A 25,126-nucleotide genomic window follows, 5' to 3' on the forward strand; every position below is an offset into this window, starting at 1 on the left:
GGGACTTTGATCCTGTTAGTTTGCTCCTTTAAACTCTAGAGTAAAAGGGCAAAGATGACATCACCACAGGTAGCGACAAGGCAGGGAAGAGAGATGACTTTAATCACTGCTGTGGTTTTTGACAGATCGTCAGAACAATCCAAAATCCAAACAGGCAGGGGTCATACACGAGAAGACAGAGGTAGACATACAAATCCAAACGTTAGGAAATACTCTGAAGTTGTGGCACAGAAACAAGGTTGTTGTCCAGAACACAGAACCTCAGCAGCAGCAAGGCAGGAGAATCCAGGGCATAGAACAGAGGTTTTAACTTAAAGATCATGCAAGGACATGGAAGGAACGCTGGACATCTACTAGCAAGAGCTTTTACAAATTTGGCATAGAGCTGTGGACAGGAGAGCATCTAAATATGCTATGAATCAGAAAAAGGCGGACCCAAGATTCAGCCAGACACAGTACTGAAAGTTTAAAAGGTTTATTCAGCCACAGGAAAACGTCACACAGGTAACAATCCTCACAACTTCCAGGAATCACTGAGGCAGAAAGAGGGATTAGTGACTTGTAGTCTCTCCAGCTTTTGCAGGGATCAGAAAAGCCACTAACCTGCTTTTGTCTTGAGTGGAACTTGAAACCCAGAGGGGAAACCTCAGTGGGCGGCAGGCGGTGATCTCCACAGCACAGGTAAGACAGGGAGCAGGCAGAAGCATAAATCCAAAAGGCAAGGTCAAGAACAATGATCAGACAGGAAGGAATGCTGGATATCTACTCACACAATGGCTTTCAAAAATCTGGCACCGTCTGCTTGTCAGAGTCAGTATATATCAGGGAAGACACAGGTGCTTGGCATTCCACAGATTGCACTACACTGCAGCAGCCACCAGGTGCATCTAATCTGCTGATTGCAGCCAGTGAGACAGGGTAGAGCAGACATGCCAGAATCATAACAAAATAGAGCGGTAAACAGGTGTGAGCCATTAAGGGCTGATTGCAGCAGAGCAGGTGGGGATGGCGGATGTCTCTCCTCATGCGTGAGGAGAAAAATCCTGCTCGCTCCCACACGAGGAGAAGTGGCTTTTTGGCAGTGGGTAGGGGAACCAGTTGGTATCATATTGCTACACATGATTGTGGAAGGTCCCTGTCCTGTGATTGGCCATCAGAAGAGGAAGAACAATGGTGCGTTCCAATTATAATCGGAAGTCAGAATTTTTGTACTACTTGTGTGTTTATAAGACGAGATGTTTCAACGCTGTTCAGATGCCACGTAGAACAGTGTTGTCATTGTTATTGTTGTAAGACTGCAGTTGTTACAGTTGCTAGTAATACAAACAAAAACAAGCAGGAAACAAGCAGGAAACTGGAACACTACAACTTGGACATGACACAAACTCCGACTTCCCAGTTCCAAGGTTATTGGAACGCAGCACAAGCAGTGATAGTGGGAAAGCCAGAATAGCTTCATGAAACACCATCAGGAGGTAAGTTACATGTCCTACACTGCATAATTATCTGTGCACATTAGGTGTAACACAGTTTATCATTACCTTAGCTCAGTTTCAATTAAAAATATTCTAGTAACTTACCTTACATTGCTGCCGCTGTCTGCTGGCAGCATGTAGTTGTAAACATGACGTAAGCTAACGCCAGCTGTCTTGCATGTCTTTCTTATTTGTTTATGTCCATATAACAGACACAGTTACAAAACGCTGCCAGGCGGGTGGTTGCCTTTTTACAGAGTGCCCTGGCTAATGAAGCTGAACCATCTTCGCAACACCAATTACTACTCATTTTGGCACCGTGGGTAGATGCCAAGTCCTGCTGGAAAAGGACACCAGTGTCGCCATGACGTTTGTCAACAGATAGAAGTATAAGGTACTGAACCAGACAGAGATTAAAAGCTCTTCTCCGTTCCATATTTCTGTTTTGTTTATCCTAATCTTCTGAGATATGGAGTTTTGATTTTCATGAGTTGGCTGTAATCAGTGGCAGAACTATTTAGCTAATTTACCTAAGTAAAAGTACTTATACCACACTGTAAAATAATAAAAAAAAACAAAAAAACAAGAATGTAAGTATTGAGCATGAAATACAAATACGCATTGCATTGAAAAATGTTCCCTGTCATTGTGAAACCATTATATCTCATGGGTATATTAATAAGACTGCTGCAATAATGTGTATGGTGCATTTTACTGCTGTAGATGTTTAAGCTCATACTGTTGGGTACTTTAATCTACAGCAGTGCATCACAATAAAGATCATGTTTGTAGTATCACTGTCCTTTGAGAACCATGTAGCTCTACAAAGCCAACTTTTTATGAGCTTGGGGAACGTGTTGTTTATCCAAGAGAGTTTTATATTTATTTTGAGTAGGAGTAAGAATTTTCTCAAACCATTGAGGGACACTTTATCCTTCAGTCACAAACATTAAAACTCAAAACATCTAATGATACGTTGTGTATACATGATAATTTTAAGATGCAGTGGAGTCTATAGATATAACGCGTCCACAGCGGCCACTCTTCCTACATGAGAGTTATGTGTTATCATCTACAGATTTTGGTTTTGGTTTGTAGTTTTCTTCTTATTCAATATGTTTCTCTGAATTCATTTTGCTAGTTGCTATTTCAGGTTGTGTCATATTTATGCTTTTTTAAATTAGTTTCTTAGTTTATTCTTATGGCCTGTTCTTTCATGCTTCTTACATCACTGTTATTCCCCCATGTTTGGTTGTTTCTTTGTATCTCTGATTAGCTCATTCATGTGAATATCATTCTTCCTGACTCAACTGTATGCTGCACTATTTATGCTCTCTCCAGTCTCTGCCTCCCCACCCATCCAAACATAGATCATGACACAAGACAAGGGGGGGACGGGTCACCGAGGCTTTGCTGCCCACTCACAGGCGCTGCCCTTGCTAGACGAGAAACGAGGCCACATTAGGTAAGTGATCAGGTGCATATCTGAGTTGAAACCCAAAGCAGTACCAGAAGTAATGGAGACTAACATCACTCATCACCCTTGCGGCTGTTGGTTTCCATAGAGACTGGACGCAGGCTTGTTGACACACATTGCTGACGGGGAAGTTGGGCTAATTTCCTGTGTGTGTGCCCTTGTTGCTTCGATGTTGGAAGCTGTGCCTTGTGCTGTTTGGTCTTTTGCATATGAAGGATGTTCAGGTAGGTCAACATCCTACAGACAAGAGAAACATTATTTAATTTTATTATGTATAAATAAAATAACAATAAATTAAGTATTACTCATAAATCTTTGTTGGCAAAACAGTAGCAAGTGAGACAGGTTGGGTTATCTGTGCACAAATGGAACTCAATATAATTTGTTTTATATTCAAGCCCTAATATTAGTCACAATAAATGACAGAACTCTTTCATTTATTATATAGGGTCCAGTTGATATTTATTAGTGTAAAAATGGTTATATAAAGCTCCTTCTACTTTCTCTAGCCTTTTTTCCCTTTATGTTTGTCAGACCTCAGCTGACAATCAAAGTGCAGCCTTTCACTTGATGGCAGACTTCAATGGAGACAGCCTCGTTCTCTCTGTCTCTTGGTCTGTTAATCTGAAATTCACAGCCTTCTTGATGACAAGCAAATGGTGAGAGCGCTCAGAGCAGTAAACACAAGCACACAAGGGCCTGGTGGCATTGATTTGCTCTGTTGTTCTGGTCCTGTTTGCAATTCAGCGACTTGATTGGGGCTTATGGGGACACTGAGTCAGGAAAGATTTCCATTTGATCTGGCCACTGGCTGCTTTTGCATCAAGAGAATGCAACCAGAGGCAGGATGGCATCTGTCCTTACCACAGCAGCAAATTAGATCTCCAGCTGATATCATGGAAGTTCTGTTTCTCTTTCAACATCTGTCTTTATGTCTTGTGTTGTTTTTCGATTCCAGCCTTTTATCCCTTTAATCGCATGAGTAGGAGTTTGGTCTTAAAAGTTGAGCCAAATGAGATGTATGAATGCTTCTCTGACTAAAATCAAACAAGCTGTTTGTACTGCTGTTAGACACTTCCTGATTTTTAACAGGTCTGCTGTGAAGTAGTATTAATTTGTAGTGGCGGCCTAATGATTACTAAATTGATCTGATCTTTAGAGTATAGAGCAGCTTTGAGATCTTACCTGCAAAACTGTTACTCCAATCAGTGCTGTTTATGATTTCTGACTGTATGCAAATATCCTTGGTTCAGTAAAGTGGGCCCAGGGGAATTCTTATGAAGCAAGATTTGTGGCTTCAACAGGTTAACTTAAGCTCTAATTCTGAATCAGTTTCGATGAAGTGGTGCTCTGCTTGCCCAACACTTTGACATATAGTATTAGCAACTATGTGTGGGCTTGAACCAAACAGCTGGAGGAACTTCTTGAGGAAAACAGAGGACCAAGGAGGTCCTCTTAGTGCAACGTCCAGTTAAGAGCCTTAAAGGCTCATTATGGAGATTTAAAAGAGCTGAAAGACAGTTGGAAAATAAGGTAAACAGCTTATGAAGTTTATCTGTGACATTCTACCTTAAAGTGGCATATTAGTCCATTTCTTGCTGTTCTCTTTTCATTGGTAAGACTTTTAATAGAAGTAGTTGTACAATGCCTATAACACTAATCATGTGAAACGAGTTTTTCTCAAGAATTAAAGAATAGAAGGTATCTTTAAGAAACAAATTCCAATTAATTAAATTGACTCACCTAATTCAATAAAGGTCCAGTAATTTTATGCCAACAAAGTCACAGTTAGTGAAATGAAAATTAAGTGAGAGCAATTTATATGTGGCAAGTGATTGTGGTATAAAGCCAGATGTGTCTTGGAGGTCCAGTTTCTGGTTCAACAGTATTCCTACTGCAATTACAACGTAGAAACAAAAGAACTCTCTGGGCAACTAAAAGAAAAGGTCACTGGAAAGTAAACGTCAGAGGAAGGATACAATTAGATTTCCACCAAACTGGACATCACATGGAGTCTACTTACATCCTTGTTAAGAAAAAGAAGGAATACGGCACAGGTTTAAATCGCTGGTCGTCATTGCAGTGTGATCAAGCAAGCTACCTACAAGCCCTCTGAAGGAGTTAGAAGCTTTAGCGCCTCAGAAGCTATGTCTGCAACAACTTTGTCCGGGTTCCTCACCAGCCAAAGCTGTATGAGACAGTACCTAAAGAAAAAAAATGCTTGTACTTCATCTCACCTGGAATTCAGCCAAAGACATTTCAGAGACTCCAGGAAGAGAGTTATTTGCTCTGATGAGAAAAAAAATCAAAGGGCAAGACTCAGAAGCCAGATCTTAATCCTACTGAGAATTTTGGCTGGACTTGAAAAGTGCTTCTCAGGCCAATCCACAAGCAATCTGACAGAAATTGAGCTGTTTTGTGAGGAAGAATGGGAAAAGATTGCACTGTCCAGATGTGCAAGCCTGACTGAGACATATCCTTATATACCCAGTTCAGCCAACGCTGCATCTAAATACTTATGTAAAGGAAGAATATGTATTATATGGCCTTAGATAATTGTAATTAATTTGCATGCTTTTAAAAAAATTTTCAATATATTAAAAATGTTATGGCATTAATTGTTGTCCAAAAGGCCCAAATAAATGAGCCATGACTGAACTGATAAAAGCAACTAAAGGGCAAAACATATATTTATGCATCACATATTGGTTCCATAAACGGGGTTTACTGATTCGTTTTTATGATGTCATAAAGACATGGTTGCTGCTGAAGAGCAGGTTTAAAATGCTTTTGCAAATTTGAAGGGCATTTTCATTATTAAAGAAATAGTTCTTGAGATCTTTAAGCGTAATGAGGTTATGATGTGGAAATTTGAGGTTATTATGTGTTATAGTTCCATTACTTGTGGATGACAGATCCCAGATGACATATTATAGACAGTTTGTAGAAAATAAAGAGATCCTTAAAGTGTTGGAACGCTATCACATAGTCAGATGACCAGTCGGCAGGATCAAACAATGTAACTTCACTTAATACCATGTGGGAAAACAGTAATAAGAACTGAACAATGGTCTCTTGTGAAAGCACAATCTGCTAATATAGTGTCCTCTCCCACAGATACATGTATAAATACTTTCAGTTTCAGTTGTTTTGACTTGCTAAAATCAGCTAAAATGGGTCCCCTCGTAGGCTGCTGTAAGCATACCACCAATCTGAGAATATAATTTTTTCCACAAACTCACCACAGAATCACTTCCTTCTAATACAGGCAAGGGAACTGTTACTTATAAATTCATAGAATATGTCCTTAAAAATGCAAACTCCCCCCCTTAAAAATGTATTGAAACACCATGTATTTTGCACACTAAGATCCTGATCTTCACCTCACCTGATCTTAAAGATCCCAAATAGCAGGTGCTAATTTGCTTGTACTATAAATAAATTGCACGTGCAATAAGTGGGCACGTTGCGTGCGATTTTCAAAGATTGGACCTGTTTCAAAGATTTGCACCTGTTATCGATTGCAATGGATAACAGGTGCAGACTGCCGTATTTAAATGAGGAAATTGGATGTGCTACTGGCTGGAACAAGAGGAAAAGCAAACAGATCTTCTGTTGTGTTGCTAGAAATATGCAGGGATTGTTGCGCTGCATCGTTATAAATGACCCAGTTGCTAATTTTTTCCTTCTGTTCCATTCGGCCCTTGCTTTTCTGGATGGTTACAGTTAGTTAACTTTTATTGTGCTACTCACAGCAGGTTTGTCATCTGCCCTGACGAGATTATTTATCTTATCTTGCATGATGTAATTCGCAACAAATTGGCCGATCAATATTAACAATATAAAAGACATATATGTCTGTTGATTAATTTTTCTCCCTTGATTGTTTAATTCTTTTCGGAGCAGATTCTGTTGTTTTTTTCAGAGTTTATCATAAACAGCCATATTTAAGCCTGACCATAATATTAGCAACATAAAAATAGATTGTTGTAGGAGTTGGCATTCTCTACATTATAGCTTTGCTAATTTTAAAACATAGCGTCACATAACTGTCCCGCAAAAAAGTTAACTCGAACTCCAATGATTTTACTGAAATCGTTTGTTTTGCCAATATTTTAACAAAATACAACTTGTTTCATTGTAAATAGTTTTTTGGTGACACTAAATCATTTTCAACTCCATAAACAAAAGCCTCCCCTGGCACATGTTCACATTTAAACAACATAATCAAACTGATCCAGCTCCTATTGCCCTGCAATGACAAAACGTCACTGTCAATAATGCAATGTGTTTGGTGACAAGGTTAAAGCATACACTCTTTGTCACCACATGGAAAAGCTGCCTTAAAATGGTCATTTTTCACCTGCTAAGAAGAGATTTTAGCATCCAGTTTGCAAATGAAGAATTTAATCTTCTTTATTATGTCTTTAGTTCTTTCCTATTTATTACATTATCAGCATCAAAGCACAGTGGGTATTTTGCATGGTGTGCAATTACAGGCTGTGCATGCTTGATCAGTTATGTGCACATTTTGCCATGATCAGGTTTGTGCGCGTTCAGCTGATAATCACTAACAGCGATGTTATGCTGGAATGATGTTGAATGAAGTGTTGCAAGGAGTTTTACCATAGGAAAAATATTATGGCTTTTGTTCGTGATTGGCTCCAAATCAGAGCTTAGATAATCCTACATAGAATCACCTATTCTCCTCTATTTTATAAAAAAATTTTTTTGACCGCCCAAAATTCTGTGCATGTGCCAATACTCTCCCTGTCATCTGTCATTCTATCTATATCTCCTTCTGGCCAAAGTAACAGTGACACTTGCGTCCCAGTGCACCCGCAAACCGTTTCAGGCTTTGAAAATCGCAATGCGGGTGGTAAGGGATGACATTTGCATATCCTCCTCCCATGAATTTGTGCGTTTGGGTTATTATCATATGTTTTGCATTTTCATGAAGGCAGACAGTAAAAAGTTTGTGCCCTCAGTTCTGCTGATATTGCACATATATTCCGATTACGACCTCATTTGTAGATCAGCTTTGCTGATGCAAAGAGGTTTGTGCGGTTTTGTACACGCAAATCTTTTGAAGATTATGCCCTATTTATGTTAAATACATGTTACATCTTGAGCAATTGTCCAATCTTAGATAAGCGGAAAAACATGCATGGACCGATGAAATCTAAAAATTAGTAGTGGTTGCTAATTAGAAAACTACAAATACTGCACACCAAGAATGTCAGCAGAATAAAAGCCAAATAATAGCTTTTTCACAAACATAACTTAAATCTTTCATTTAAATTATTCATATTTACCTAATATAATCTATTAAAAACAGATATAATTTCTAGATTTTGTCTAAAAAGTGCATGTCATCACACCTGCTCTACTGCAGCTTTATATGCGCTGTCTTTAGTGTAATACGAGCAAAAACATAATTTTTCTTTTATTGATTCTCTATCCATAAACCTTAGAACCCTGAAAAAACATGGCCATCAATTCAATCAGGATGTTAAATAATGCTCTGGTCATTTAGCCTGAAGTCTGCAGTGTTCTGAAGACTTCTAGGAAACTAATTTTTCTGATGAGTTCTTGAGAGAATGGCTATTAATCTAGGAACATTTGCTTGTGTGGGAGGGTTTATTTAAGTGGTCCAATCAATCTTCATTGAGCTTTTTTAAAGGAGGGAGGGAGGGAATGCAGCTTATTTTATCAGTCTCACACATGTCCATCTGTCCCTGTCAGTCAGAGAATCAGAGGAGAGAGACACTAACTGTGTTTGGGTGGAAGAACGAGGGTGTAGTTAAGGCCAAAAGACAGTGCCAGCTTAATTGGCCTTGCCCTGGCAGGGGATGCGATGGCAAAGTCAGGACTGTGTCTGCACAAATGTGTGTATGGAATGCGACATCTGTCCTTTGTGAGAAGCATTATTCATTTCAATTCAAATTCAAAAATACTTTATTAATCCCAAATGGAAATTAAATGTTGTTGTAGCTCATTATATAGGTTTCTTAAAAGCGCCATTGTAGATGCTGATTGCTGTGGGCAGGAAGGATCTCCAGCAGCGCTCTGTCTTACAGCACATCTGAAGAAGCCTCTGACTGAAGACACTCTGTTGTTGTAGGACAGTCTCATGTTCAGGGTTCATACTGTTCTTCATTTATAACTAAGATCCTATTGAGAGATCTTGAACTTTCTTCGTTAATTCTATCTATATATATTTTCTTGGCAACCTCTTATTCTATAATACTGGTGTTCCAGCAGATTTTCCTTTCATGGAAAAGCTTAAGCCTTGGAGGTTCTGGGGGTTGTTACTGAACAGCCAAACCAATTAAATTTTATTTGAGGCACAAAGTTTGTGTCTTCTTTCAAACCTTGGCTAAGTGTTGACACATCGGAGTAACTTGTACTTCCAGGCAATTGTTGAAATGATTATCGCTAAATTAGCAGTCACTTAGAAGCAATTATCTGAGTTTGTGAGGATGTAAGTTCCTCTTAGATCCTCACCAAATTGCTCAGACTATTCTGTTGTTCTGAGTATTGGTATATCCAGTGTGTGCTATCAAACAAGTCCTTTTAAATGTTGACCGAAGGAGACCATAGGTTGTCGTTAATAATGATGACCAACAAAAAGTTAAAGGGTGAATTTGATGAATGTTTGCACATAGGTGAACTTGTATATTTAGTTTGGACCCTGTGTTGGTCAGAGAAAACCTACACCAAATTGAGGGTAGTTTTTCAGATTCACAGCAGTTTTATATTAAATAATCATGCCACCATGGATAAAGAATGGTTTAAATAAATTATTAATAAATTAATGCCATTGAAAAGTGGATGTAAATGTATTACTACAACTTTAAGGCACAGTGAAAAATGATTTGCTTCCTTACAGGTTTCATATTTATTTTCTCTTTTATCTCACTCAGATGTTTCAGGTCATTAAAATACATTTATGTCAGACAAAGATAACATGAGTAAATAAACAAAGCCATCAAAATCAGCCTGGCCTGATGTAAAAACCTACTTATTGCCAAAACCTAGGAACTTGTGGAGCCACATTTGGCAGCAGCTATTGACATCCCATGTTTAAATAGTATTAGAAAAAATTCCTTTCACATTGTTAGGGAGGATTTTTGCCCCACCCTTCTCTGCAGAATTGTTTTAATTCAGTCACATTTAAGGTTTTTGTGCCTGTTTAATGTCACACCACAGCATCTTAATTGGATTTTAATCTGGACTTTAGGCTACTCCAAAACCTTCATTTTGTTTTTTAAATTAATTCAGAGGTGGACTTGCTGGTGTGCTTCAGATCATTGTCCTGCTTCATCACTTAAGTGTGCATTAGCTAAAAGGCCAAAAACTGATGGATGGACATTCACCTTGAGGATATTCTAGTAAAGAGCAGCAATTGTGGTTCAATCAATTACAGAAAGTTGTCCAGGGCAATAACATTTTCTCATAGGGCCAAGTTGGTTTGGATAGTATTTTTTTTCCTCTAATACATGAAAACATAATTTGAAAACTGCTTTTTGTATATTTTAGATTATTTGTGTCTGATATTGAAATGTTGGACAAAAGTATAAGAGAGCAAATACCATACAAACCGACGAAGAGAGGTCAATCAGTCTTGTAACTGACTAAACATATATAAATATCTTGAGCTTGAAGAGTTAAAAGTCACAGGCATTCCTCGTGTACAGCGCTTTGAGTGTCTTGTTGCTGAAAACCACTATATAAATAAACTTGACTTGACATCTTTTGTTGCTTTAAAACGGGGACTAAAGGAAAGAGGACCGATAGACAAAAATAGAGCTGGTTATTTATTTGATAGGTATTATTTAATCAACTCAGAGGTAAGGAAAGACACCGAGTCAGTTTTACTTGCAAGGGTAGCTGTGCACTACAGACTACGAAGTATTAGCCCCCTTTCTCTTTATTTATACATGCTTGGTCACACACAGTTCAAACATCATTCAGGGTGGGGTGTATATGTGTGTGTGTGTGGGGTCAGAAAGGTTAGGGTTCATGTGTCTTGATTTAAAGAGAAAGGAGTGAGGATTGGTGCCAGTCCCTAGATGTGGCTGATAATAGCATAACTCACCCTTCTCTCTTATCTCTTTGTCTATGACATGTGGGGGAAGAAAGCACTTAGAGCAGACACAAGTGATAAACAAAAAGAAAAGTCATAAAAACCCTAACATTATTAAAACAACATTTAAACTCAAATAGGCTGTTCATCAGCTGGTTGACAATTGAAGACCATCAGTTAAAAAAATTCCAAACCAGAAATAAAACAAGGTCTCAACAGTAAATAGCCTGACAGCTCTTGTTGATCTTTTCAAAAGGCTGTTGGGAACTAGTCTCCATGAGGTAAAGATGCCTTTCTTGAAGAGAATCTGTGGTCAGGAAATGCCATCTTATTTTTAAGGCTCCTTCACCATCCACCCTCAAACCTTTTTAATATGATGTAGATCTGGGAAACCTCCAGGAAGGTCCAAAAGAGGGGCATTATTCTCTTGGTTGAAGTTCTTTGTTTGAAAGGTGTTGTGACCTGTAGCATTGTTCTGCTAAAAGACCCCATTGCACCAACATTTCTAGCTCTTTGCAGACTGGCATCTCTCAACAGAAACAGAGTCCCAATCAGTCTGCTGACTTCAGCGGTAAATCAGTCATAACTTTTCTAAAGGCTAGAAAAGCTGAACTGCAAGAATATAGCAAATAAAAACAGACAAACTAACAAACTAATATTCTATTTGGGTCTGTATAAAACTTATGTGGGGTCTTGTATGGCTTATATGGGTCCAGATCAACCACTTTTGGACCTCTTATGTAAGTGCTTTGGGCATGAACCCTGAGTCTAATGTGACTCTGAACAGATATGTTGGCACTGAACCTTTTTGGTCTTATGGGCTGTGCATTAGGGGACACCCTGGAGGAGATTTCTTCTATATGTGCTGCTATTTTAGGGGTTTTGTTATGTTCCTTGAAAAGATTGTTATCTGGTGGGGGACATCTGTCCTGACAGTGGAGGCAGCAGCTGTAGAGGTGTTCAACTATGTGCTTTCATTGGAGTGCTATGTTACAGATTAAAAATAGGTAAAATGAGTATACCCACATATTTTTACTTCATTTTACTTCAAGTAAAGCCAGCAGTGTCAACCTATGGTTAAATAAAGACAGAAGCCCTACCCTTAATTTATTTTGATTCACCATTTGGTGCAGTTGGTAGCACTGTTGCTTTGCAGCAAGAAGGTCCTGAGTTCCTCCCACGCTATCAAAAACATGACTGTTAGGTAATTGATCTCTCTAAATTGCCCTTAGGTGTGTGAATGAGTGTGTGCATGGTTGTTTGTGTGTTGCCCTGCGATGGACTGGCGACTTGTCCAGGGTGAACCCTGCCTCTCGCCCATAGACTGCTGGAGATAGGCACCAGCTCCCCCACGACCCACTATGGAATAAGCGGTAGAAAATGATTGACTGACTGACTTTAAGATTTTGTTAAATAATATTTCGGTCTGTTAAGGGTTGTCCTGTGAACACCAGCCCAATAAGATGGTGTTAGGACAAAAATTAGGACAAAATTGAAAAGGGATGAGCCAAGCTCTGGCATTATTGAACAACAACACTGTACACACAGAATGAATTCACACAATTTATTAAAACACAAGAATTTATTGACAAAAATAAGTCAACTCAAAGTCAAACATATTTCAATCAATAAACTCTTTACTATGCTAAAACAATCCAACTAAACTACCAACCAAAATGAAAGAATAAGGAAGACCAATGGGCTATGTACGTTATAAACAAATGAATCAAAGATAGTTGAAAACCATGACCAAAAGAGTGATGCAACATAACCATGCAGTGCTATTTATGTTTGAGAAACAAGGATTATCTTGAAGAAACTGGAAATTAAGTTAAGTTAGTCTTAAACTAAATTAAGCAAAAATTGGTATACCTTTAGACAACCATTCACAATGCAAGGTCAGATAAAACATTATTTTAATAAAATAATATTGTAAAGAATGATTTGCTGAATAAAACCAACCTTCTGGATGACCAATTCTCAATGGTGTTTAATTAGCTGCCTTTATTTAGTAAAATAATATTTAAGAAATATTATTAAGGAAATAGTAAAATAATATTTAAGGAAATATTATTTTGAATAAGAACCAAAACTTTCTGGAGAAATGGTGCTTAATTGTGTTTACTTAGTTATCAAGTTTAGTAAAATAACATTTAAGGAAATATTATTTCTAAATTGAAAACTAACAACCTTTTTGGGTAAATGATCTTTAGTAGGCAAGCATGTGTTCTTAGCTGTTAGCGGCTGAAGCTAACAAAAGAAGCTTATAGCCTATCATCAGAATCAAACACATACCTTTAAAATGCCACTAATAAAAGGGTTAAAACGCACAAGCGTGGATGGCGTATTATGGCCAATCTTTTGTGTTTAAAATCGCCCTTTAAATAAGGTTTGTCTTAACTTAAAAAAAAAACCACAAACACAGAATACATAAACTGAGCACATGTGCTGAGCAGATAATCTGCTAGCACTAAAATGGCTGAGTTTTCAACACAAACAAAACCAAACATTATAAAACGAAAAATGTTTAGATTATTTCACTCTAAACTACTTCTCTCTACCCAACACTACCTCTTACGCGAACCGTGCTGTGGAAAGGTTGTCCGGGCGACGAAGTTGAAGAAAGCATCCACAGTGAACAAAGGGTTAACTTGCAGCTAACCTCCGTAGCTGTGGGGGTGGGGCGGCTCGTTCGGGGGCCAGCTTATTAGTGATGGTCATTCCGGCTCTTTTTTGAGAGCGGGTTCTTTTGGCTCTGCTCACTAAAATGTGCCGGCTCTTTCGGCTCCCAAGTGGCTCCTCAGATGTTTTGTTTATTACATGAATTCATGACCAAAAATAATATCAAATAGTGTGTAAAATGAAGTACTAATATAAAAAGCATGCTTTCAATGAAATGTTTTTTTTTTTTTATCTATGTGGCTTTATTAGTAAATTAAAAATAAACTGAAGCAGAGTATGACAAAAAGTATAAAATAAATATACAATAAAATGTTAAATATAAAAAAAAACATCTCAATCAGACAAAAAATAAAATTATCTATCATTGACCTAACCAAATACAAAACAAAACAAAGTCAAAACTCCTTTTATTCAAAAGTTAGCCAAACACTTTGAACTATCAGCGACCCACTATGGAATAAGCGGTAGAAAATGACTGACTGACTTTGAACTATTTACAATGAACAGAATATAGTGAACAAAATATAAATTGAAATATGCAAAACAAAAAGAAAAAAGTTGCATCCAGTAGCTATACATATTTAGTCATTAGCAATCTTTAGTAAAGATTGGCATTCAGAAAAACCAACTGCCTGAGCTTTGAGGGGCTGATCCGTTTTCTTCCATCAGTAATTATCTGCCCTGTTTTAGAGAAGATTCTCTCTGAGGGGACAGATGTTGCAACAACGCACAGTCTCCGTGCCATCATGTGTGTAAGACATGGGTAGATTGAACTCTTGGTAGCCCACCAGCTCAGTGGATCTGCAGTCCTCTGGAAAAGGGGCTCCTCAAGATAGGATCTCACTTCCATTATTGCATCTGATGAGGGATTCCTTCTTGTTGTGTCTCCAGTTGCTCGCTTTTCAAAAAACCTCCAAACAGCAGATGCTTGTGGCTCCTCTTGTTCGTGCTCTGCTGCCTCTTCTCCCTCATGGCCCCCTGGCGGTGGAGTTAACTGGCTGAACCTTGCTCCTGTTGCAGTTATTCTCTTAAGAGCTTCATCAACTGCTCTGTTGTCATTAAAGGCCAGCTTTTTGAATCTTGGATCAAGAATTGTGGTTTCTGACAGAACAGTGTTATATTCCATTCTGTGGAACTTTCTGTCCATGGATGCACAGAGAGCATCTACTAGCTCTTTCACTTTCCCTGTGGTTACTCTGGTCTGGTGCTCAGCTGTCACTCTCTGCATGCCCTTACACAGGATCTTAGAGGCTGTAACATAGCTGAAAGAGTAAAACGTAAGTGTTATAAAATATGCTCTATTTTATTTTGCAGTATATATCATTATAATAAGTATTACATTTATTTTATCATTTCATTATTAACAACAAAAAAAAAGATAAGAATTGAATAATAACAATAATAAGGTGATAACATTTGCACCTGTCTGCACTGATCTCCACCGTGACTTGCTCGAATGGCTCCAGAACAGTGCATGCTTTTTGCATTATCTCCCATTCCTCTGGGCTCAGAGGATCAACAGGTGCATTGATAATAGCAAGAGTTGAGATGATTGCATCCTTGGATTCCAGAATCCGTTTCAGCATGTGAAAGGTTGAGTTCCACCTAGTAATACAGTCTTGTTTGAGCTTAAGCTCAGTCATGCCCATCTGTTGTTGGGTAAATTTTAGCTTTGCTGTGGCTGTTGTGCTCCTGTGGAATAATTCTACTATCCCCTTCCCTTTGTCCAGAGTGGGCTTCATCACCTTCAGAGCATCTCTTACAAACAGATTAATTGTGTGTGCCAGACATGAGTGGTGGGTCCATTTGAGGGTTTTGACTGCTTTTGTTATGTGAGCTGCATTGTCAGTAATACAGCAAACCACTTTGTTTTCCACACCCCACTCTTTTGCCACTTTGAGCAGTTCCTCTGCTAAATTGTCAGATGTGTGTCTGTCACTGAACTCAAAACAATCCAGCAGACAGGACACCATTTTGTAGTTTTCAACAAAGTGATGTAACTGACATATAGGATGTGGTGGTTCAGGATGTCCAGCAGTCAGTTGTTAGACTAACAGCTATGGCTTTTTTTTACCCTTTCTTGGAGGGCAGCACGTTCTCTGTCAAAGAGGCTTGGAATAACTTTTTGGGAGAGTGTTTTCCTGCTTGGAATTGTATACATTGGATTTAGAGCATGGGTGTAGCTTCTGAATCCTCTGTCATCCACAATAGAAAATAGCTGACAATCCTTTGCAATCATTTTAGCCAGTTTCTCATCAATTGTGTTCTGTCTTGCTGGGGTCAAAGCCTTTTGTAAAAACTGTCTCATAGAGCTCTGAGTTGGTTGTGATGGTGTAATGTTTGATGCTGTAGGCTCTACAGCAGCAGCAACAGTTGCAGTGGATACACTGGCACCTTCATTAACAGCAGGTTCCCTTGTTTGCCTTTTTTCCTCCAACTGAACTAATGGGTGGGCAGTTCTTAGGTGTCTGTGCAGGTTATTTGAGGAGCCTGCTCTGTATGAAATGCTAACGTTATACAGTCCACACTCTGCTTTTGAATTGCCAATTATCTTGAAATGTGTCCAAATTTTACTCCGTTTTCTGCTGTCCATTTTCTCATCTTTCAGCGTTCTAAGTTCTTTCTCAATTTCTCCAACTTGTGTGCCGTTCAGCGCTCGTGTTGTGCCATGCGCGTCTGTAAATCGGCCCCTCCTTCTGTTCAGTGTTGACACACACACGCCACCACACACCTTGACCAATCACGCGCGGCTTTAACAACTAATCGTCTCTCGTCGTTCACTTAAAAGAGCTGGCTCTTTGAGCCGGTTCGTTTGCGATCGACACATCACTACCAGCCAAACTGCACGTTACTGCTGTAGTCTTGTCCTTCCTTCAGACCGGGAAAAACTGCTGTGCTGGAAGTAGGTTAATGCGATTTATTTTGAAAGTAATATATATATATATATATATATATATATATATATATATATATATACACACACACCAAACCAAGGCATACAGTTCATAAATTACCTATAAAAAAGAAGTCACAATTGAATGCTGTAAATTAAATAATTTAGTATGAAGTAAAAGAGGAAGGTTATCTATTTATTTTTTTGACAATAAATCTACATGGTACATAGATTTTCTTTCAGCCCAGGCAGCTGTTTTTGTCTACTTCTAAAAGGGCCATTGGTGCATTATTATTTTATTAGGGCACTATGCAGAGACAGCAGCTATTCCACTGCCTCTGGTGCTGTGATCTTTCTGTCCAAATGGGCTTTTTTCGTCAGTGGTCCATGAGAGAGGATTTTCAGCCGTGTTGGGAGGCAGTGTGCTGTGACTGACTCGAATACACAGCGGACATCTGCACGGGTCCTGACACACAAATGCACAGTGGGAGATGACACTTGTATATGCCTCGTGTCCGGCCTACACAGGGAAGGAAGAGAAAATATATTTGGTCCACTGATCTATGCCACCACCCCCCAATTTGTCTCTTTCACACACAGGCTCACACACATACACAGCCTGCAGGAGCATTTTGCTGTGTGATCCCAATTATCTGATGTACACAAAAGTTAAATTCTCATATGAAGCAGTGTATGTGCCTAAATATGAAATCCACATGCATGGACATAAGTTTGATCATTAGCTTTTTTCTTTTCTTTTTTTTATATATTTCTTCACTGACAAAATATTTTAGTGTAATAATGTTTTTGTCTTCTGAACTAAAGTATTAGAAGTGCATTAAATAAATTCTATCAGTGTAATGATATGTGTAGTGAGATAAGCGAGACCATACCTGATGAGATTTTAGCAACGTTCTTGGGAATAACAAGAATAAACAATCTGTAGTCATTGTATTTGTATTTTTATGCTTGTCCAAAGTTTCTGTTAAACTGTTTCCTGCCTTAAAAACGCATTATGTTGGTTTAAACATGAGGAAATGAAGGGGAACTTCTGGATCATCAAGTCCTGTCACATCTTTGAAGTCTTTTTTGATATGCTTATGTTCTAAATGCACTGAGATCAGTTTCTGGAATCTACAACAGTGTTCCGCTGCATCATGACCAGGTATGTTACTCTTACATGACTTTGCTGCCTCTTAATTATTTATTCAGTTTTCATACTAAATATATTAGGTTGTGTGTGATTGAAGTAGAACCGAAGTGCAGACATGAATGTGGAATATGCATATTGAAGATTTATTAATAACAAAATAGACAACTTACACTGGAGCACAAAACAAAACAGGACAAGAAGCAAGGCTGAGATATAGGCAAAGTAATAGGAGTAAAAAGAAACAGACAGCAATTGCAGGGAGCAGTGTAACTGGAGGATCCAGTAAAGAACAATGAGAACCATAAAAGTTTATACTGAGGTAGTTGTGGAGAATGACATTGGATGCCGGTGTTTTAACCAGGAGATAATGTGGAGCAGATGAGACAGGAGGTAAACAGGGAGACTGAAGGAGGGGAACTAATTAACCCCTAAGGAACTGAACTAAGACTCAAGGCAACATTTAAAAAGGGGAAAGAGAAATACAAACCTAAGGGAATAACCCAGAATACACAACGAACTAGTAAGAAACTAATCCTAAAGAAATATGTTGCAACGCTTTATAGAACATAATATTATACAAGGAAATTATGAAAACAGACACCAGACAAGACCAAAACCAAACACCTACGGAATATAACAAAAAGATCAAATGACCATTTAGAAATGATATTGAGCTATGAGTGCCCCTTAGTGGTCAGATAACTATTAGCCAAATTAACCAATAATCAGTAACTTTCAGTTTCAATTACCCAGGATCTCCAGCTGACTGCACTACCTTCATAGTGTAATTGGAGATTATGTAATATAATTGGGTCATTGTTTTATATTTGAGTCACAGTTGTGTTGATTCTGTAGCACTAGTGCTTAGGCACTGAGGTTTTTCTAACATGTCCAAAAGATCTGTGTCTGGCTAGCTTATGTGGTGATCACACTATGTATCTTGCCGTGTTAGAGGCTTTATAAGGCAATGCGAGAGCATTCAAAATGATGTTTCTTTGCTTTCACAAAATAGGTTGCAAAGATTCTACATTCGTTGTAGAATTTTTCATCTTATGTTTGATTAGTCTATTTTAAATTATGAACAAGATGATTAAGTGTAATTCTGACTCATAAGGCTGTATAGTAGCCATTTAGTTTAGTTTGTAAACTGCAAAGCAGGTGTTGAATGTTGATTTTGTTAGTGGTTAATGGTTATTGGCATTCTCACATATTCTTGTCACTCTATTTTTTGTTTTTTTCGAGTACCCAACATTCTGAGTGGAGGCTTCTTCAATACTAATCTAGGCAAAATAAGAGGAGCAGAGATATATCAAAGCTTGAATAACACACCTTCATATTTAGTCTTGAAGGGAACTAAACCCCCTAAACTAAAAAGTTTCTTCCCATACATACCACTTGCTGATCTGCATGTGTATAAAATGTTAAAATCAAATCACATTATTCTTTCCAAATGCCAAGGGGTTTTTCCTAAGAGCAAATTTTTGTAGTTTATGTAGTCACCTGACACAGACTGTTGAGCGAAAGCACAGGGTCTCATTCCTTTACTCTTATGTATTATGTTTAACGATGTGCAAAAACCATGAAAGATGCACAGTAGTAAAACACATTATAGGTTGGCTTGTTATTACAAGCCAGCCCCAGCACCTCCTTCACACAATTTCTGAATGACACAAAGGATTTATTACTCATAACTGGCCAGTCTGACACTGCCCCAGGTGCCGATTTGGTCTGGACCCTTGACATAACATGGTTGCCACATGTGGGAAATAACTGAGCTTCTTGTCATTGTCTTTGCTGTGCATTAAACAATTTTTAGTATTGTATTGTATTATTTCATTCAACTGGATTGACCTAGTATGCTGACTACTAATTTAAACAGCACACAGGTATTAAATATTTCATATGCATAGAGGAAAAGAAAAAAATGTGGACTTTTTGTCAGATAAGAAAAATTGTTATCTTGACAGGTTATATTCATTTTGTTACATAACGTTTGTAACATTTTACACATTACACTGTTACAAATATGTTCCAAGACTCTTTAGATGCATACGTTTGTAATCATTTTGCACACAATCACAAGATCAAAACCACAAACAAAGAAGTCAACCAAATATGCAACCAAAATATTTGTTTTCTATATTTATGTAGATAAATATATAATCAATCAAGCTAAGAGGCGAGCAGAGGAAATATTGCAGGGAAAACAACAGTGGAGAAATGGAGGAAGCCTACTAGTAGATGCAGACAATAAACGCCAGGGAGAATGAGAGGAATCCGGGGAAGAGGTCCACATGGTGGTGTAGATGGTAAATGGAGGATGATGGCCTAGTGAGGAACAGAGGTGTAGATGACAGCGTTGGACGACGGACAGGTTTTACTGAGGAAGAGGGTAATGAGGAGCCTTGAGGTTGCCAGCTGTGGAATGGAGATCAGAGTGTTATCGTTTATAGTACATGGTTTGTAGCTTGAGATCACAAATAGAAGGAACTTGGTGTCAGGTCAAGGGTTACTTTAAAAAAGGAAAAACAAGAAGAGAATTTTAGCATGGGAAACAACACAAGAAGAATCACTTGGAAACGTCTTGGGTTAACAGTCAGGTGTTAAAGGAATGGCAGCCATCTCCTCATATACCCCAGCTAATGGCTTGATAATGAACAGGCACATCTGTTGCAATCCATCCTCCAGGAGTCCAGTAGCTCCGTTTCAACTGCGCTCCCCAGTGGAGACTTAAAACTCTGCCTTTCATTTATATGCTGCTGAAAGAGATGATGCCATAGGAAAACCACGGTCACACATTGCCTTCATAGACATTTAAGACTGTCGCATACACCAAGGTTTGATTATAAACCAGGTTGCTGCATAGTTTTTGGACACTACAAGTAGAGATTCTTAATTTATGTAGAGCTTTAGCTTTTTGTGAAAACACAAAAACAGCAACCTTTACCCCCGTCACACCCCCCACATGTTTCTGGCTTTTTTTTCTGTGGTCTGGGAAGACGTGATGTCATAAAAAAATAACACTCCCATATCACCTTATAACATATTGGAAAAAGAAACATACATAATTTACTCACCACACAAGCAAGCCAAATGATGATTTCTATATCGGTTCAGAAATTCCACTGCATTACCATTCCAGCTTTCACACATCATGGGTATTACACATGTGCACCACTCCTACAGGATCAATGAAACTGTGACTCCAATATCTCAGCATTGACTCAATAATGAAATTAGTATCACTATGCAGGCCTTTCACTTATCTTGACATTGTGTATATTTTAGGGTTGCGCCTATAGCAGTTTTCTGGCCGATTCCCCATCTTTAAAAAGCCTGACCTGCCGATTACGATTTGGCCCAGTACCGATTGTTTTTTTAGAACTGACAATGTCAGATGTAATAAGGTCGCAAAACACCTACAAAGTTCCAATCTTATTTTATTCAAAAACATTGACCAATATCTGTGGAACAATAAAAGCTTGTTTTAACTGCACGAGGCAGTGCTCTAAAATATAAGTGAATAAATGAGAGCATTGTGGTTCCTTTAGTCTTTAATGTTTCACATTTTAAAAAGAATCAAAATGTGCACACTAGGTTAGAGAAGTAGATAAGATTGGTGGATAAGAACAGTTTCACATGTAAGTATTGGCCAATCACCAATTTCCCAAAACTAAGGAATTCGGGGCCGATCGATCAGCCGGCAAATCAGTCGGTGTGCCCATCGTATATTCAAAACTAAAAGTGCAACTTATGCTATCATTTATTGTCTAAATTATTATGTAAACACTTGATGATACTCAAGGGCCAATGAAATTGCATTCCCAGATGGTCAATTTAGCCCTTAATATGACTAAATAAATAAATCAGTATACATGTGCTATAAAAAATAGGAGTGCATCAATTGCAATACACATACCTTAAGGCCATGACACAACTATGATCCCACAAAAGAAACCCTTCATTTCTTCACATTTAAAGCCATGTAACATGTTTTCTATAGTGCCTGAATACATGTGCACTATAGAAAATGGTGTAATTGTTGTTCACATCCTAAACGTATACCTCATAATTAATGAGCAAGGAAATCACAAGTGCCTGAAAGATCTTTAGAATATAGTTTGTAAAAATACCTTGAGCACCTTTAATTGTTCCTCTTGTTTGGCCACTTTCCAAACATTCTCTTTAAGGTGGCTCAAGTTATCCTAGAAACAAAAACGTTCAGGCTGCTCCTCTGTTCGAGGGACAATAGTCACAGCTGGCAACCCATGCTCACCTACCAATTTCAGCCTGTCAGAGTCATTGCAAACACCAGCAACAAGCTCAACAGGAGGCTTCACTGCTGTGTACACAGAGATGACACACCTGCTCAGAGTGTCGTGCATTCTCTGCTGGCTGCTAGACTGAAGCAGCGTTTCCACCTGGCATCGCTATGCATCTTGCATCCAAATTAAATCTAACAAGGAGACTGAGCACATGCACACCAAGGTGTATCAGGATGCAGCTCTAATGCACTCTTCTAACTATTAGTGCAAGAAGCAGGAAGCAAGGCCAGCCCCCTACAGACAGTGATCTGTGAAGGACAATGCATATTAATCAAAGCGAAACGTTACAAAAACAGTATTAGGGAACATATGCATTGGATATTTACTGATCACAGATTGAATTAGAATTGCCGATTCTATGCATAAACAGCATTCTAAATATTTCTCTTATTTTCTCTGCCCTGATTGTTAATGAATTATTTATATTAGCAGCAGAAGCAACTTCAGGGTATGTGTGAGAGAAAGCAGGCGCTATGAACAGGGTTTTACTCATTTAAAACAAAGACGCGAACATTTTGACTTCTATTAGCCATTACCACAATTAGCACAGCTTGAAGTACTTACTGTAAACAGCAGCTTGCATATGCAGTCCCTACAGAAAGTACATCCTTGCCTTGTCTTACATCTTTAAAAGGCTCGAAACATTTCCAAATTCACCATGTCAGCAGATAAACAGAGATTGAAAGCTTGCAAGGTAAAACTAAGAAACATTGTTTCAAAATGTTCAGCCTTCCTGGTACCAACTTAAGTTGGGTCCAAGTCAGTTTGCTCTTTCTCCTGTGGCAGACGGCTTCTTTCCAATGAAACTGGCAAACTACCAAATAGCAAAAATAAACAGCAGCCACCAGTCTAGTTCTTTGTTTCAGAAGCCTGAATGAAAAATTGAGGTGTTTAACATAGCTTCTTAAAGCTTTCGTGCTTCATTTTCAATTATTTCACAGATTCTGAAAATATCTAATTTAGTCTCTTCTTCCCACAGTAACAACCTCCTCACTGACAAACTCCTTCTGAAATCAGTCTAAGCCGCAATCCACCATTGGTCACCTGTCTGTCTGCCCTCTGAACTTGCCTGCTTCACTGGAAGTGCTCTCACGGATCAATTACCGATAGCTTGCCACCAGACACGTCAACCTGCTGGTCTCAACCTATGTGAGTCTGCTTATTCCCACCAGATCTCTTCTCACCCTCTGACAGTCAGCTCACAACTTCTTCCATCCTCATCTGGTCTGCTTAATCATCTTTATTCTCTGAACTCCATACTACAATTCTCTCTCTCCCTCAGTATTGACTTTGTAAACTTTTCCCAGTGCCTGTTATTGTTCCTCGCACCAGAGTCAGACAATGTGACAATGGCATGTTCACTGATTTGAAAAACAGTGTATTTTGGGCTTTCTAACTGGTTGGTCAAGATGAAAATGGACTGATTCTTGTCAGTAGCGATTTTTTCTATGCATCTGTAATGCAGGGCTCCTGCTCACATTTTTTTTGTCAAAATGTGCAGGAACAAGGCTTTTTTGTTTTTTGTTATTCATATAAGACTGCCTATTGATGGATGGACCAACAATCACCTTTTTATGTAGCAGCAATCTCCGAGGCAACCATGGATGGATGGATGGATGGATGAGGAATAAATTGTGGAAATCTAAATATGTTTCCATAGTCTTTTCTTTCTCCAGACCTGGGAAATTAATAAATAAATAAAAAATCCATTCTTTTTTTTTTTTTCAAAGTGTGTTTTATTGAAAATTTGTTTAAACATTAACAATAACACAGATCCCTTTTCCACCTTTTTAACCCCCCCCAACAGTTTTTAAGGACTCTGGATTCTTGTTTTGTTCTGCTGGCAGCCAGATCTGACGTTGTCCTCACAGCTTCAAGCAAACCCTGTCCACCCTCCACCATAACTCTCAGGACTCACCTGCTACGGCAGTGTTGCATAGCCCGCCGCTCACCAGGATCACAACCTCTCTCCCTGGCAGACTTAACCCTACCCATTGTAAGTTTTCTCTATAGAGTATATTTGAGAATTTCAGTAGTGGTTCTTACCTGCGTTTGTTTTCCCTTGCAGTCTCTCTGCTACTTCTGTTTCATGCACCTAAGCCTGAAAATAAAGTTTTCTTAAACGTTTCTCTGTTTAATCGTGTTTTTCTGCATGTGGGTCAAGTTGGCCTTAAACAATATGACATTTTCTGTGGAACTTCTAAAGATGGCCATGGATTTCTGGCCAACCAATCCAGCATATCCGCCATTTTTTCTCTCTCACAGTATTCTTGTAGTTCAAGTTGAAGGATGTCGAAGGAGCCAGCGGAAAAATCTAAACGTCCTGTTGTCGGGTGTTAACCCACACCAGTCATTACACCGTCCCCAAGGACCAGAACCTCTTCAGAGTGCCTGGTTAAATTTTATTCTTCATGGAAACGTGCCGACATCAGTGGGGAAAGTCATCTTCGTTTGCGTGAAGTACTTCAAGGAGGAGTGTTTCAGCAACCTCGGCCAGTATAAAGGAGGATTAGCTGAAATACTCTGTCTGTCTGAGGGGTCAGTTCCTTCTGTCTGTGGAAAGAGCAAAGAGGTAAGCTGCAGAAACAGCAAAATGACAGCAAGCTTGATAGTTCAGGTGTTGATATAACTTACTGGCTGTTGTTTTGATAGCACGGCTTCGTGCCTCCTGCTAATGTTAGCGCTCTGTGCTTGCTTTTAGCTCCTTAATGACATCACCTAATTGTGTGTTTTGAAAAACAACATTAAACCATACATTTTGCAATCCGTTTGGTTGCCCTTTTAGCCTTGGGAAACACATGATCCAAATGCACCCGTGTTCATTATTTATTGCAAGAATGGTTTGCTAATATTTTCCCTATTTGTTCATATATTTAATGTCTAGATTTATTTATTTTGCTTTGTAGTTAATAGATTGAATTCCGTTTGAAGAAATAAGCGTTGTTAATAAAGTTCAAATGAGAAAGAATGGACCAGAAGTTCATCAAGTTGCAAAATATCAGTTTCAATTGTTGACATTTGTCATAATGTAG

The 25,126-nt window shown here is 38.6% G+C and overlaps 1 long non-coding RNA gene across 2 annotated transcripts; it reads left to right on the forward strand.

Annotated features, from left to right (window-relative positions):
- The first annotated feature begins 1,015 nt into the window (after positions 1-1,015).
- Positions 1,016-24,880, forward strand: LOC124860813. Of its 2 annotated transcripts, XR_007036446.1 has the most exons (8): positions 1,016-1,173; positions 1,400-1,475; positions 1,688-1,869; positions 2,817-2,940; positions 3,041-3,176; positions 23,074-23,243; positions 23,902-24,090; positions 24,163-24,880. It is a non-coding gene; the product is annotated as an uncharacterized LOC124860813 (long non-coding RNA). The 2 variants fall into 2 exon arrangements; XR_007036445.1 differs by lacking the exon at positions 3,041-3,176 and having other exon boundaries at positions 23,902-24,880.
- The last annotated feature ends 246 nt before the right edge of the window (positions 24,881-25,126 follow it).

This window comes from Girardinichthys multiradiatus, chromosome 23 (assembly GCF_021462225.1).
Source record: "Girardinichthys multiradiatus isolate DD_20200921_A chromosome 23, DD_fGirMul_XY1, whole genome shotgun sequence".
Lineage (NCBI taxonomy): Eukaryota > Metazoa > Chordata > Actinopteri > Cyprinodontiformes > Goodeidae > Girardinichthys > Girardinichthys multiradiatus.